The 15,016-nt window shown below is 31.7% G+C and overlaps 1 long non-coding RNA gene across 1 annotated transcript; it reads left to right on the plus strand.

Annotated features, from left to right (window-relative positions):
- Positions 1 to 5,491: 5,491 nt before the first annotated feature.
- On the plus strand, positions 5,492 to 6,857 carry LOC145794754 (uncharacterized). Its single transcript, XR_014334695.1, has 4 exons — positions 5,492 to 5,560; positions 6,008 to 6,091; positions 6,183 to 6,247; positions 6,394 to 6,857. It is a non-coding gene; the product is annotated as an uncharacterized LOC145794754 (long non-coding RNA).
- Positions 6,858 to 15,016: the final 8,159 nt, after the last annotated feature.

Consider the following 15,016-nt stretch of genomic DNA (forward strand, 5'->3'; position numbering starts at 1 on the left):
CATAACTAATTAATTTCGTGGATACATCTACACTCTTAAACATTACTGTTACAAACAAGTTGCAGGACCACATTATAATAAATTAGTGTGATGGCATTGACTTGTGACTAGACACTAAAGAAAGAGATAAGAGACTGTAGGTATACCATCTCTATCCAAATTGTTTGTCGAGAAAAAATAAAAGTTTAAAAATAAAATATTTTGTATAATTTTTTTTATAAAAAAATTGCAAATTAAAAGTATTTAATAAGATCTTTCAATTAGTGACAAACAATTTAAAAAACTTAGTACGAGGTTCTCATTTTTCATATTGGATAAGAGAGTATATATTTTGTCGTGCTGCATATATCAATAGAAATTAATTATTAATTATTAATAGGTAAAATTTGAAATCACAATTTCACGTGACAAAGTGATATTTCATCCTTACTTAAAAAAAAAAAAAAAAAAAGGCTTTGTTGATGGATTGATGGTTGTTGCTGTGAGTTGCTTTGAGCGGGGCTTTTTGGCCTATTATGATTATTTGAACCGTTTGTATTGTAAAATTTGTTTAATATTTTTTTTATAAAAAATTTAATTAATTGGATATTTGTAATTTGAACCGTTTGTATTGTAAAATTTGTTTAATATTTTTTTTATAAAAAATTTAATTAATCAAATATTCGTAATCCTCTGTTCGAGTTCTAATTTTAAAATATATATATATATATATATCAAAATTATATTTGCCATTTACTTTTTAAAAAAAATATGCTTTTATTATGCTTTTAACACTGTTTTTTAATGGGAAAAAAATCATTTCAGTCTATATCTAAAGAAATATTTTTAAATTAATGATATTTATTATAAATATTAATATATAAGATTATAAAATTTTACTATAGTGGTGTCTCTCTACCTCACGTTACGAAAAAAAATATATATCTAAAATAATTGTCAAAAAAATAACATATGAACCAAATTTATTGTCGTTATAACCCACGTTGCACAAATTTTAAATTTACACAATACTTTATTTTTTTGATGATTTTTCTAGCTACTTTTTTGAACTCTATATTTTTTTTAAAAAAAACAATTCTTAATAACCATCGTTGATATTATTATTCAATATGTATATATCAATTTTTTCAAAATAGTATTTAAAAAATATATCTAAAAGTTTTCAAAAAATAAAATATGTCGACCAGATGCACTGTGATTGTGTTCATGCATCACACTAATTTTGAATTTACTACATACACTTTATTTTTGAATAATTTTTCAAATTATTTTTCAAGATGCCTTAATTTTTTTCCATATTTATTAGACCACAAGAATATTGTTATTCAATATTTATATATCACAAATTTCAAAAATATTTACAAAAGTAAGAGGTGCGAAATGATTTAGAAGTGGAGCCAGATGCGAGTTAGAGATGATTTTATTTGAGATGACTCCGGAAAGAGGTCAATGCTATATATATATATATATATATATTATGCTACGTAATTTTTATAATTCTTTCAATTTTTTTTTTCCTCTACAATATCATTGATCCACGTAATAAAATACATACCTATTAGTTAATGCTTACAATAAAATATTAATAATAACATAATTAAAACACGACTAATGCAATTTAAATTAAAATAAGTAAAAAAACTTATTCAAATAATTTTAATTATTTTTTTTCTTTTAAATCTTAAAATTATTACCTTAATTTTTTACACAAAATTTTAATTATTTATTTAAGGTCGTACATAACATGAGTTTTATGCTGACATATCTATACTATTATATAAAGTGAACAAGTTTGTTAGTGTTTAGAGGCCTTTCTTTTTCCTTATGTCAAGCGTATATTTCTCCATTCAAAAATAAAATATTAATTAAATAAAGAAGAGAGTAAGATTTGAACATAAGACTTTAGGGATGAAAAAAGGATTAATTACTCACAGTCCTATTTGTAAGGTTGGTACTTCATTAAATTCTACTTCATTATTTTTAATCAATAGGTACCATGTTCAAAATATTTGTATATTTGACTATTTTACCCTTATTAAAAGGTAGAACAATTTCAAAAATGTCAATATTTGTGTATTTGTGTATTTGACTATTTTACCCTTATTAAAAGGCAGAACGATTTGAAAAACGTCAATTCAGTGCTAATAAAAAAATTATTAGGTGCTCTAAGTGCACTACATAATAAAATTATTAGGCACTCGAACCAAGACCTTCAAAAGTACTGGGAGTTCACGAAAACCGCTCAAGCGCAAGAAAATTCGCTCAAGCAAACAAGCAGAATTTTGGGCAATAACTCCTTTGAAAAATGAATTCCCAACCTGTTTCAAACGCAACCGCAATATTCAAACAATCCAATTCAACAAGGAATAAGGTGAATAAGGATATGAACAACCATCAAGATAAGGAATTCCAAATCCAAAACAATAAATGGGTCGAGTTTAAACCAGAATCGCTGTATTATACACATTTATTTTCAATAAAAATTATATTTTTAAAATCTACACAAAAAGATTTATCAAACAAGACCAATATTTAATATAAGATTTTATTAAAAGAAAATGTTATTTTCTTAGCTATATGAAACTAACAATTTCTCAGTATGCGAAATTATCTAGGAAAATTAAAAAAAATCTAAATTTTTTTTCTAGTATTAACTGAGAATATTATCAATTTTTGAGGAATTTCTCAGCTTTGCCAGTGTTAAAATTGACAATATTATAATTTTTTTCAATTTTAAACTGACAATATTCTTAATTTTAAAATTAAAAAAAATCAGAAAAAAATATTTTCAATTTTGCACAGAAATAGTTCATATAATTGTTTCATCGACTAAGAAAATTTCTCAATTTATTTATGTGTGAAAGAGATACTTTATTTGTTTAAAATTTAATTTGTGCTTAGAAATTAAGAAAATTGTAAATTAACTTACTTTTTAATTTTTGAAACTAAGAAGTTTTTTCAAACTAAAGCATTTTTCAAATATTAGGAATCATATGTTTTAGATAAAATTCATAATTTCACTCTATTTGTTTTTAATTTTTAGATAAAAGTTATAATATTTTTAATGTAACTTCCTCGTTTAAGTATGAAACTTTTTCAATTGTGTATGAAGTTTTCTCTTAAATAACTCAACCAACTCCATATATTTTATAGGAAAATGCTTCGACCAAGCAAATATTGTTAATTAAGTAAATTAAGAAAACTTACTATTAAAAATTATTTAAATTGTAAATTTAGAATAAAAAAATATATTCTTATTTTTATATAATTTATATTTAATATTAGTCTTCTTGATTGATTTTGTTGTGTTGATTTTACAAATATACATTTTATAAAAAAAGGAAATGTATGTTGTAAAAATTATTATGTTTTGAAGTTTTGAAAAAAAATACTATTATTCTCACTCCACTTTACTTCAAATACATTCTCTTATTTATTTATTTTTTATTATACATAGTTACATCAATCTCCTTTCATACAAAGCACATTCACTACAAGAAATATAACTTTTAACGACGTTTATTTAACGGCGTTTTATTAAACGCCACATTTTATAATATGTAACGACGTTTTTTAAACGTCGCTTTTTATTTAAATCAAAACAACACCATTTCATTAACCAAAGGCGTTTAAAAACGCCTTCGAATGTCCTATATCTCTTCCTCGGCGAGCGGGTGAATATCAAATATAATAGCCCTAATCTCTCAGTCTCTCACCCTCTCGTTCACTCTCTCGCTCTCCTTCATCTCTCGCTGTAGCCCTAATCGAAGTTCTCTCTCTCTCGATTTCGATTTCGATTTCGATTTCGAAATCTATGTTTGGGTGATTCGTTCTCAATTTCGAAGCTTATTTTAAATCTTAGAATATTTGTTAAAGCCTTTGTAAACCCTTATATTGAATCCTCACGCCTTCAAATCTCGCATCTCTCTCAACGCTCTCTAAACCCTTATCATTCTCACGATGTTGCTCCAGAACGATGTCATCTTTCAGAGCGATTTTGATTTCGAAGCTCCACAACCACCACTGGCGACGCAGCGACCACCATCGGCGAGCGATTTCGATTTCGAAGCTCCAGAGCAGTGTCTCTCTCTCTCTCTCTCTAGATCTCTCTTCATCTTTGAGATTCAGAGATTCAGATCGGTCTCAGTGATTTCATCTCAGAGCGATTTCGAAGCTCCAGCGAGGTATCGATTTCTCTCTCTCTCTCTCTCTCTCAAGCCCTTCCTTCCTGTCTCTCTCAATTTCTCAATTTGGTATTTATTTGCTTGGAAACCTGTTCAATTTCTTCTTTTGCTTGCTTTGTCATTCTTCCTTAATATGTTGTTTTTAGCAAATTTGATGTCATTCCTAGATAGTTGGCCCTTGTTTCTGTGTCATTCCTGTAATTGAATGATGAAATTCTAGGAGTTTCATATCTTACAAAGCCATAAGATATGTATCTGGTTCAAAATGCAAAGTTTAGTTTGCTTATCCCTCCATGGCTTCGGGTTAGTTCAAGTGTTCTTTGCGTAGTTTTCGTAGTACTTGGACTCTAGGTATTAAAGGCACTGTTATGCACATTCCCCTAGTGTTAGTGTTCTTTTTCATATATGAATTGTAGACTGTTGGTCACTGCTGCATCTACAAATTTTTGGGATGATGCTCTTCAATCTTTTTGTTCTTTTAAGGTTCTAAATTATACATTCTGTTTTTAAGCTTATATTGACTATCTTATGCATTTGATATGCTTTGCAGTCCTGCAATTCTTAGGTATCTTGCTTGTGCATTTCCTGGAGTAGCTAATCACTGGTGAGAATTGTTGCTTCTTTTTTGCAATTAGTTTGCCTATAAGGACCTGTGTTATAGCATTGAAATGACAATTCTAGTTGGGCCAAATGGTTCTATTGAAATGAGAATTCTAGAAGCTTAAATTTGTTCACTTTAATTTGCACAAATCCCTCCCAGAAATCTGCTGTTGTGTGTACAATATAACATGAGTCTACCATTTGATCAACATATAGGCTATAGTTTGAAAACATCACAATACAAGCTTGTTGTAATACTTTAACTTGAATTGCACATACCCTTCTTTTTTTTGGGGGGGGGGGAAGTTGGTGGGTTTTGTTAATTGTGTGATATTGATTGTCTTGTTGTAAGGAGGAATTTTTGGGTTTTGGGTCATAGACCCACCCATGGTTTTGATGGCTGAAACTGTTGTGTTGATACGATTGATACATTCCTACAGTTCAAGCAGCACTGCCTCGCCTTTTAGGAGCTGCTGCTTCTCCTGGAGTTGCTGCTCGTGAAAATCACCCTCAGTGTCTCAAGGAAATTGTAACACTTCATACCAGTGAAAATCTTACCTGATAAATTGAATTAATTGTATCCCATAGGTTTTGCGATTATGGCTTGAGAGGAAAATCTTACCTGAGTCTCTTCTTCGCCAATATATGGATGACATTGGAGTTTCAAATGACGATGCATCTGCTGGATTTTTCCTTCCACGTCCGTCTCGAGCTGAGCGTGCTGTAGATGATCCAATTAGAGATATGGAAGGCATGCTTGTTGATGAATATGGGAGGTCTGATGCTTCTTAATTGCTATTCTTATTTGAATAATTTTTTCTTTTACTATTTTTTAGTACTTAAATATGATGTTTTGTCACGATGGGAACTGTTAAACATAGTCATTCGTTGTCTATCTATTGTTTCTGCTAGATATCAAGAAAATGAGGTAGTAAAGTAGTAATCATGTTTAATGCTAATCAATTTGCCGCATGCATTCACTTATTCACTTATAGTTATTTTGTCTCATAAAACTTTATATTGTCATTATTCTCAATGTATTCAACAATTCAGTGTATAAAAACTTTAGAAGAAAGTTACTACGTCCATTCACATAATTGAATATGGGAGGTCTCGATTACATTTTTTTCCCCCTTCTTTTTTGTCCACAGTGGTCCTCATTTGAAACAAATGCCTTCCGCTTAATAACTAGTGGCTTAATTGTGCTATGTATTGTTTTGCAGGGAGAGTTCCAACACTACAAAAGGGAAATAGAATGGAAAATATATTTAGTTTTCCATGGTCGAAAGATAGTCCTATTGTTCTTGGTATGCGTCATGTAGATAACACAACCTGCTGCAGCTCTACATTTATAGATCCCTTGATTTTAAACTGAATTTTGTTATGACTATTGAGCAGGACCGAGATTTAAGGATGCATTCCAAGACCCAAATTCATACCTTGCCATAGAGCCCATCTTTGAGGTATTGTGTCCTTTTTAGGGGAGATATCTCACAAGCTGGGAACTCACTCTCTGTTTCTCTCATGTGCGTTCTTTTCAATTACCTTCCCTCTTCTCACACATGATTTCAAGTTCTTCTCTTTATATATATTTCTTTGACTTTTACAGAAAGAGAGGTAAGATGGTCTCAGCTTTATATGAATCTTGTAAGATGCTCTCAGCTTTATATAGGCCTTTCAAGAGCAAAGTTACAGAACAGGTAGGATGAATTTTTATAACTTGATTTTTTTTTTCATATTTAATCAATATTGACTCTCGTTAGCTAAAATGTGTAAGTTTGCCCTGTAATTTTGCTTAATGAATGAAGATTAGTTATGAATTATATAAAAACAAACATGTTTTATTGTCAAGTATTTTCAGTTTTAAATTATCCAGTCAAGTATTTTCAGCAGGCATTATACTATTATCCTAAATATCAGTATAATGGAATTATTTTAATACTGAAAATACTTGAATTGGTGGTCCATTCATGAATTGGTTGAATACTGAAAATTATCCTAAATACTGAAAATTGGTTGTCCATTCATGAAAATAATACTAAAAATATTTTCAGTATGGACAACTAATTATAAATACTGAAAATTGAATTATCCTAAACACACCAGTTTTGAATTGGTTGTCCATTCATGAAAATACACCAGTTTTAAATTATCCTGATTTAAAACAATTGGGACCAAGATTTTGTTGAGTTGAATGGCACAAACTTGCAAACATTGCATTGTACATGCTTATCATTTTTTAATCCATTTTATATCTCTGCAATAGTGGACGCATAACGTGCACTTTGCTAATTGAAATTCTTGGCCTCAGTTTGAGGGTTTTCATAAACATTTTGGTGTTTATTTCCAATTTTTGATAAAACCAATGTGCTTTGCTACTCAACTTTGTTGTGTAATTGACCTATTAAGATGCTAAACTTTCCTTTTTATTTTTTTTCAAACCTTATGCTTACAATGCAGAAATCAAATTCTCATCAATTTACATCATAATTGTGAAACTCTTGTTTTATATCTGTTTCTCTTCTCTCTCTCTCTCTCTCTCTCTCTCTCTCTCTCTCTCTCTCTCTTCTATTCTTTTTTTCATTTGGTATGACATGCAATTTTAGAGTTTTATGTTAGTAACATTACACTTACAACATATCACTAATTTAAATTATTGAAATTGACAAACCTGACTTAAAACAGCTGCATTTACCATCTTTGTCTTCAGACGTTTACAAAATCAGTTTTCATTCTATTGGATTTCCAATTTTGCTTACTGAATGAATTAGGGCCCCTTATAAATAGTGAAGTTAGATTGTGTTATTAAGCTCTCTTTGCAGCTCTCAAACGTTGTGATAATTAAAAGATCATTTTTCCCATTTTGCAGCTTTGTCTCAGTTATACATCTCCTAGTTGGTGCGGTCTATTGTCTTGTCATTTGGGCTGTTGGTCTGCCAAAACGAGCAGTGAGTTTCATCTTCTGCATTTGTTATTAGTTCTTCATAGGTTAAATTTGGCTTGCATTATTTAGTTGATTTCTAATCTGCCTACACAGCCAATCAAACTTTGGAAGACTTATGCAATGGATATCTAGAACTTGAGTGAATTTATTCTCATTCTAGAACAGATGCTTGGACTTTGTATTTTGTTGAATCAGTGGGGTTCTTTCCAGGGATTTTTCGAACATTCACAAATAACTAAAAGACATTCCTCTTTTGTGCATACCACTCAAATGTTACCTTATTTGAATTATTTTGATGTTGTTGACTTGCTACTTTTCCAGGGCCTTTGGTACAAATAACTGTAAGTGCTGAGACATTTGCTCACTTTTTGATTTTGTTATCCAGAAAAATGCTGCTTCTCTTAGAATTGGGAAATGGTGCAAGAATGCCACTTTCATACTAGTGTGTACTAGATTCTAGTAGCAAAGAATTCTTGTGTTACTGCAATTGAGCTGTATATTGAAGATATCCCTAGTTTGCTCACTGCTTAGATGAGAAAGCTAACCAAATACTTTTCCCTCGACTTTTCATTTCTTCCCTCGTCAAGACAGTCCCTTCTGTTGACTTTAATTAGAAGAGAATTCCTGCGGAAGCATAGGGAAGTCTTCTACTCTCTTCTCTAATCTTACATTGGTAAGTCCAAAGGAAGACTGCAACTTGTTTGTGAGTGAGAGCAGAGACAAACTGAGCCAACCAACCAATGCTAGCCCATAAAGAATTGTTAAAATAATAAAACAGGCCCACACATAGAATACAGAACTATTCTAATGCCCCTTGTTGTATCGCACAGGTAAGGTGCACCAGACTCGTAATTATCATGATCTATAAAACAGTGTCATCCAGTCTAGTCTGAAATAAACATTTCATCCATCTGGCTATTTAATGAGCTATGCTAGTCTACATCACATAATAATTCCAAAACACATTGTGGGCATACTAAGCAGTAAGCACGATCCTTTTTTTTAAGAAATGTCATAGTCACTAGATATAAAGATCTGTTATATGTATCATGTACCTTTCTACTGATTAGCTGATTGCTTGCAACCCATCTCATGAGTTGTCACCTCGTGATTTACCATCAACGAACAAAATTTAAATTTAAATCTGGTATTGAGGACAAAAAAGTTTTGCATTTGTATCTTGAACATTATCCACCTTGACAGTTACTTTGGTAGCTTTGGAGTTAGTGGTGCTATACCTTCAATGTTTGCTGCTCTACGAAATCTGTAGACAGTGTAAGAGCTTTCTGAAGTATCCTTTTTGCATATCTGAGAAACTAAAAATTGTGTTTAGATTAATTGTTTTTGTTATCAATTTTACTGAGGAAGAATTTTGGGGATCTCAGGTGGGCTTCAGACAATGAACTCACTGGTAGCATACCTGAATTCATTGGGAATTGGTCAAAGCTTAAAAGCTTGTAAGCAATCTTCGATGTTGTGTTCTCTTTATTTTGACAATCACACTCAAATTATAGCCTTACTTTAAAATAGCAATGTGTAGTAACTGAGATGTATAACACTCTTCAGCAATCCACTTCACTTTTCTTTTTCTTTTTCTTTTTCTTTTTTTTCTTTTATTTATTTTATTTTATTTTTTTTTTTTTTGTTTGTAGGAGATTTCAGGGAAACTCCTTTGGAGGTTCAATACCAACAACATTTTCCAACTTAACCTTGATGGAGGACTTGTGAGCATTAACTCTTTCAACGGCTTTTGTTCATATTAGCATATCAATAAAGCTAGTCTTCTCTTTTATAACATACCCATGCTCATCTAGAAGGATAAGTGATTTATCTGATGGAAGTTCTTCATTGGCGTTTCTTAAGGATATGAAGTCTTTGAATCTCTTGTAAGGCGATATGGTTATTGCTGGCAAATCTATTCTGTTTTAATTTTTCATTTTCATGCTCCTTAATTGCTCTTGTACAAAACTAATATAACCATGTGGTTTCATGTCTTGCAGAATTCTGAGGAATAACAATATTTCTGGATCTATCCTATCCAATATTGGAGATTATCAAAGATTGTTACAACTGTAAGTTATTGCTATTAATTTCAGGTCAGCTCCCATATGCTTCAACCTGAAATTTGGCCAGTTCAGAGCCAGATGGCGGAAGATGGGGTCAAAACCAGACAACCAACTCTATGAAGCAAACACTTTTAATGTATTTACGTTATTATATAATGAATTTACTTGACCGTGGTTTGTATAATTTTTTAGGGATTTTAGCTTCAACAAATTAACTGGACAGATTCCTGATTCGTTGTTCAATTTGAGCTCTCTCTCTTACTTGTAATAAACATCTTGTGCTGTATTATTTTAGAATCTTTCCAACATATACTGTTTATTGCTTGAACTAATTTCTTTATGCCCAGGTTTCTTGGGAATAATAAATTAACTGGTACCCTTCCTGCACAAAAGAGTTGCACAAAAGAGTATATCTCTCCTGAATATGTAAGTACATCTTACATAACAACCCACAGTTTAATTAGAATATAAGTGCTGTTATCGAAAAACTATATGTAAGTTGAGAAGTTCATTTGTTTTCTGGCACATAATGATTATCAAAAATGGTTTTCTCTTCCCAAATATGAAGGTTATATAATTTCTGAAGCATAATGTACCTTCAAACAGGTCTATGATACAGCACAGAGTTAATCCATTTTGCCATAAGTATTCTTGACAGCAGCATATTTGTCACACAACCCTGCTACCACATGCTAGAAAATCATGTATTAAGCAAGACAATGATCCAAGAATACATGTATGTGTAAATGTAAATGTAGAGATGTATACAAAAAAAGCCAACATTAGGGAACACACTAGGGGAGGTAAATATTAAATATTTGGACATACACTAGATTTCTGTTTGCATATTGATATGCCTGTGATAATTTATTTATTTATTTATTTTTAATTTTATTTATTTATTTTTTCTAAGAGCTCTAGCAAAGCGGCAGAAACTAAAGTTGCCTAAGGGATGCGGGTAAGTTGTGGAGAGAATGTTGCATTTTTTTTTGGTTTTATTATGTTTTATGATACAAAAAATAATATGAAATTGGGGTTTGCAGGTATGAGTTCCAGATGCAATATGGATCAATTGGCTGGGCTGTAGGTGCGACTCTTGGATATGCACAGGCTGCACAAAATAAGCAAGTGATTGCTTCCATTGGTGACGGTAGCTTCCAGGTAATTATGCATACATTTCATTCTTCATTGTATATAATATACTTTTGATTTTTATAAATTCTCCTAATCTTATGAATACTGTATTGGACATACTTCCTACGTTGATGTTTGTATATCTTCATCTTATGTCACCTAACATGCACAATATAAAGGATTATAAACTTAAGGGATTGTAGTAATGGGATTCATTGCTTTGAATTTGTCCTTGTTAACACCTATTTTGGTGAATGCTTGGCAGGTGACAGCACAAGATGTATCAACAATGCTGAGATGTGAACAGAGGACCATCATCTTCATTATAGAACCCAGGAATTTTTGTTTCTTAGTAGATGCTTTCATAGTACTTGTATATATAGTTAGTTTGAATTGCATCTTTTGTGCTGATTTGTTTTGTAATAACTTTCAACTTACTACTAGGTACTAGTTTAACTTTATTTCATCTTGAAATTGAAATATTTTTGCATATTGAGAAGCATGAATTGATCTTGTATTATGTTTACCTAAATTTAGTCAATATATTGTATATTTTTCATCTTTATAAAAGGTATTTTTTTTTATTTAAAAAAATAAAATTATAACGGTGTTTTTAAACGTAACTATAGAATGCCAACGGTTATATTTTGAAAATAAAAATGACCTATCACGACGTTTTTAAAACGTCGCTAAATGTGTAGTGACGTCATTGTATAATTATGCAACACATTTAGCAAACGCCGCCTATACTGATATAGCGACGCTTTTAAAACGTCATAAAGTTACAGCGACGGCCGCATCTTCGGCGTTTGGTACTAAACGTCACAAAAACAATTAGCGGCGTTTTTAGTAACTATAGCGGCGTTTTTTAAACGCCACTAAAAGATCAATTTCCAGCAGTGATTCTTTGAAAAAAAAAAAAACAAAATTCTAAAGATATTAATGTAACTATGTATAATAAGAACAAATAAAAGAGCATATTTGGAGTAAAGTGGAATGAGAATAGCGGCTTCCTTTTGAAAATCAAAATAAATGTCACATCATCATACATTTTTTCTAAATAATTACAAATGATGTACGACCATTGTTTGAACATAATTTGTCTATTAAAAATTAATGGAATTTAGAAGAGCAAAAAATCTTATGTAGCATTTAATGGAATATAAGTTCATAAAATGAAATTTGTATCTAAATACTCTTAATAAAAAACACACTAACCATTTAAATATTACACACAATATAATTAGTATAATAGTATAGATAAAATCGTAGACCACATGGGTCAACTTGTTATGGGTGCTCGAGCCAAAAGGCCAGAATCAATTTTTTTTTGTCCAAAGGTCCAAGCATTGTATAGCAATTCTGGTTTTATGGTTTTGTATTGTCGTTCATGTCTTACTACCCTTATATTTTATTGATGAGTTTGGTTATTGGGTTGTATTGGTTGCGTTTGGAACAGGTTGATAGCTTGGTTTTCAAACTTTTGTTGCCTAGAATTTTACTCCTCCACTCGAGCTTCACTTCTTACGCTTGAGCGGGCTTTGTGAATTCTCAGTACTTTTGCAAGTCTGCAAAATTACCAGGAAAGTGTATTCTATGCTCTAACGGTCTTGGCTCAAGTGGCCATTTCTGCGCTCGAGCAATCTTGGCTCGAGCGTTGGTCTTTTGTTTGCAAAACTACTGGAAGTGTGTATTCTACGCTCGAGCGTCACTTCTTGCACTCAAGCAAACTGTTCGTATTTTAGTTCGTAAAAATGTCATTTTACATCACTTTTTCACATCTCTCTCTCTCTCTCTAAACTTTTTAAAAACCTAAGTTGAGACCCTCTCTCTCTAAAACTTACTCTCTCTCTACAAATACACCAAGATTTACCCATTTATTCATCCTACTCCATTTGTTAAAAAGGTTGAGCTCACCTAGAGCTTCGTTGTCATCCAAATAGAGTTGGGTTTTGACATTGTTGAAGTGTCATCTCTTTCCTTCTCGTCTTCTAGCTTCGATGCAGGGATTTTCTACACTGTTTTATGATTTTTAACTTAGTTATTTGTTTTTCATAAACAATATTGTGACTTTTGAAGAATTTTGAACAAACCTAGGGTTTTGGTTTAAAATTAAAAGAAGATTTTTCAAACGGTTGTACGGAAAATGGTTATGGGAGTGGAAATGAGTTTAAGTTGTGAACAAATCATTGATTTTGACATTTGGGTTGAATTTTGGAAGAAAAGAGGTTCTGCTCTAAATGTCCCAAATATTTATTTTGTATAAATAAATAGAATTGATGATGAAAATGTGAAATTGGATGGATGTTAATATAGATGATGGAGTTGGATATGTATTATCGCTCACCTTTTAAATTTTGGAAAGCTTATCTGCGTTCGAGATTTTATATCTGTTTAGAAGTATCTATTTTGGGCTATCGGTGGAGAATAATTATAATTGTTGTAGAAATTGCATAAGAATTAGGTAAATTGAAACTAATTTCTCATTCACGTGCATTGAACATTTGTTGCTCATTTAATACATTGTAAATGTATATAATTTTGAGAAAAATTGGTAAATGTTGAAAAAATGTGTATATCACCAGATTATGTTGGCTTATGCGTCTAAGGTGAAAATCCCAAAAAATACACGAATACATGGGTGCCGATTCCCTGTGGACGAAGTATCTGTAAAATGACAATAGTTGTGCTTGTATAGGTTACGTTTACATGGATACTGTTTGACGGTTTCCCGTGGACGAAAATGTCCGAGAAAGGTTGTATCGGTTTGAGAAATTCTCTCTTGTTTCCTATGGTAAAGAATATGATTTGAGAATTGTGATATAAATTGAGCATGACATGATTTTAAGAAAGAAATGTAAATCATTTTGACATGGGCATTGCATATGCATTGCAAAGAAATGTATATATTTGTTAAGATTTATATATTGTGTCAGATTATTTCTGCTGGGCTTTGGCTCACTCTATTTAGAGAAAACCATTTTCAGGTGCTACTGATATGCCTTCCACCAGTGACTTAGCTTGGGAGGACTGTGGAGCTAAAAGTTTAGTTTTATTCTTTTGTATTCATTTTTTTACAAGCCTAGGGCATTCTTTGTATTAAGCTTAAGACTCACTTTAATGTGCCCAAGCCTTGACTTAGAAAGATATAAGCCTTTAGGGCATAGGATTATCTCTTTAACTTTTATTTCTTTTTACTGCTTGGTAACACATACTGCAGATTCAAGATGTATTATTTTATAAATGTATATTGTATGTGTCACCCTTTTGTACAACCGAATCTTATGTAATAGAAGTACATCATACCTTAATTCATATTGTTATTTACCTATCGCCTTAGATGGTTTATTGCATTTATTTCGGGGTGCTATACGCTGATTTTCTTTGTCCACAATGACAAGTTCATACAAAAAGGCCAAACAACCTATGTATATATATATGTATGTTATACGATAAACAAACCAAAACAAAGCGACTTCGAACACCGTCCCACTGTCACAGTCCTTCTATTTGGCCGTCATCATCCTCGCCAAAACAAACCCTCAAATTTGTATCATTTGTCTTCTCTATCTCTTGCTTCTCCTCACCTCCTTACCATTATTGTTGTCTTCCCGACCATTGACCACCCTCGTCGATTGAAGCACCACTGTCATCGATCAAAGTATTATCGATCTTTATTTCTCTATGTTTAATGATGATGATGATTCAGATCTGGACTCTGCTGTCTTCCTTTACCTTGTGCCACTGCTGAAGAAGTCAAATTGCCGCTACAAATCTAGCCAACCACCATCTCTTTATAATCTCCAGTTCACCGTCTGAAGAAGAAACCCTAAATCTCGGTGTCACCATGGTCGACAGCACTGTGGTTCCTCCATCGGATCAACAGTGCTTATGAACATGTCAACACTGTGTGTGTGTGTGCGTGCGTGCGTGTGTGTGTGTGTGTGTGTGTGTGTGTGTGTGTGTGTGTGTGTTTATATATATGTGTTTGTGTTTTAGATCTGTGTCTAGATCTTACTATTTGATTTACATGTGTTGATCTATTTTTTTTTTTTTTGGTTATAGATCTTGCTTTTCTTATTGTTGTT

The sequence above is a fragment of the Camellia sinensis genome, chromosome 7 (assembly GCF_055761805.1).
Source record: "Camellia sinensis isolate YWXY chromosome 7, ASM5576180v1, whole genome shotgun sequence".
Taxonomy (NCBI): domain Eukaryota; kingdom Viridiplantae; phylum Streptophyta; class Magnoliopsida; order Ericales; family Theaceae; genus Camellia; species Camellia sinensis.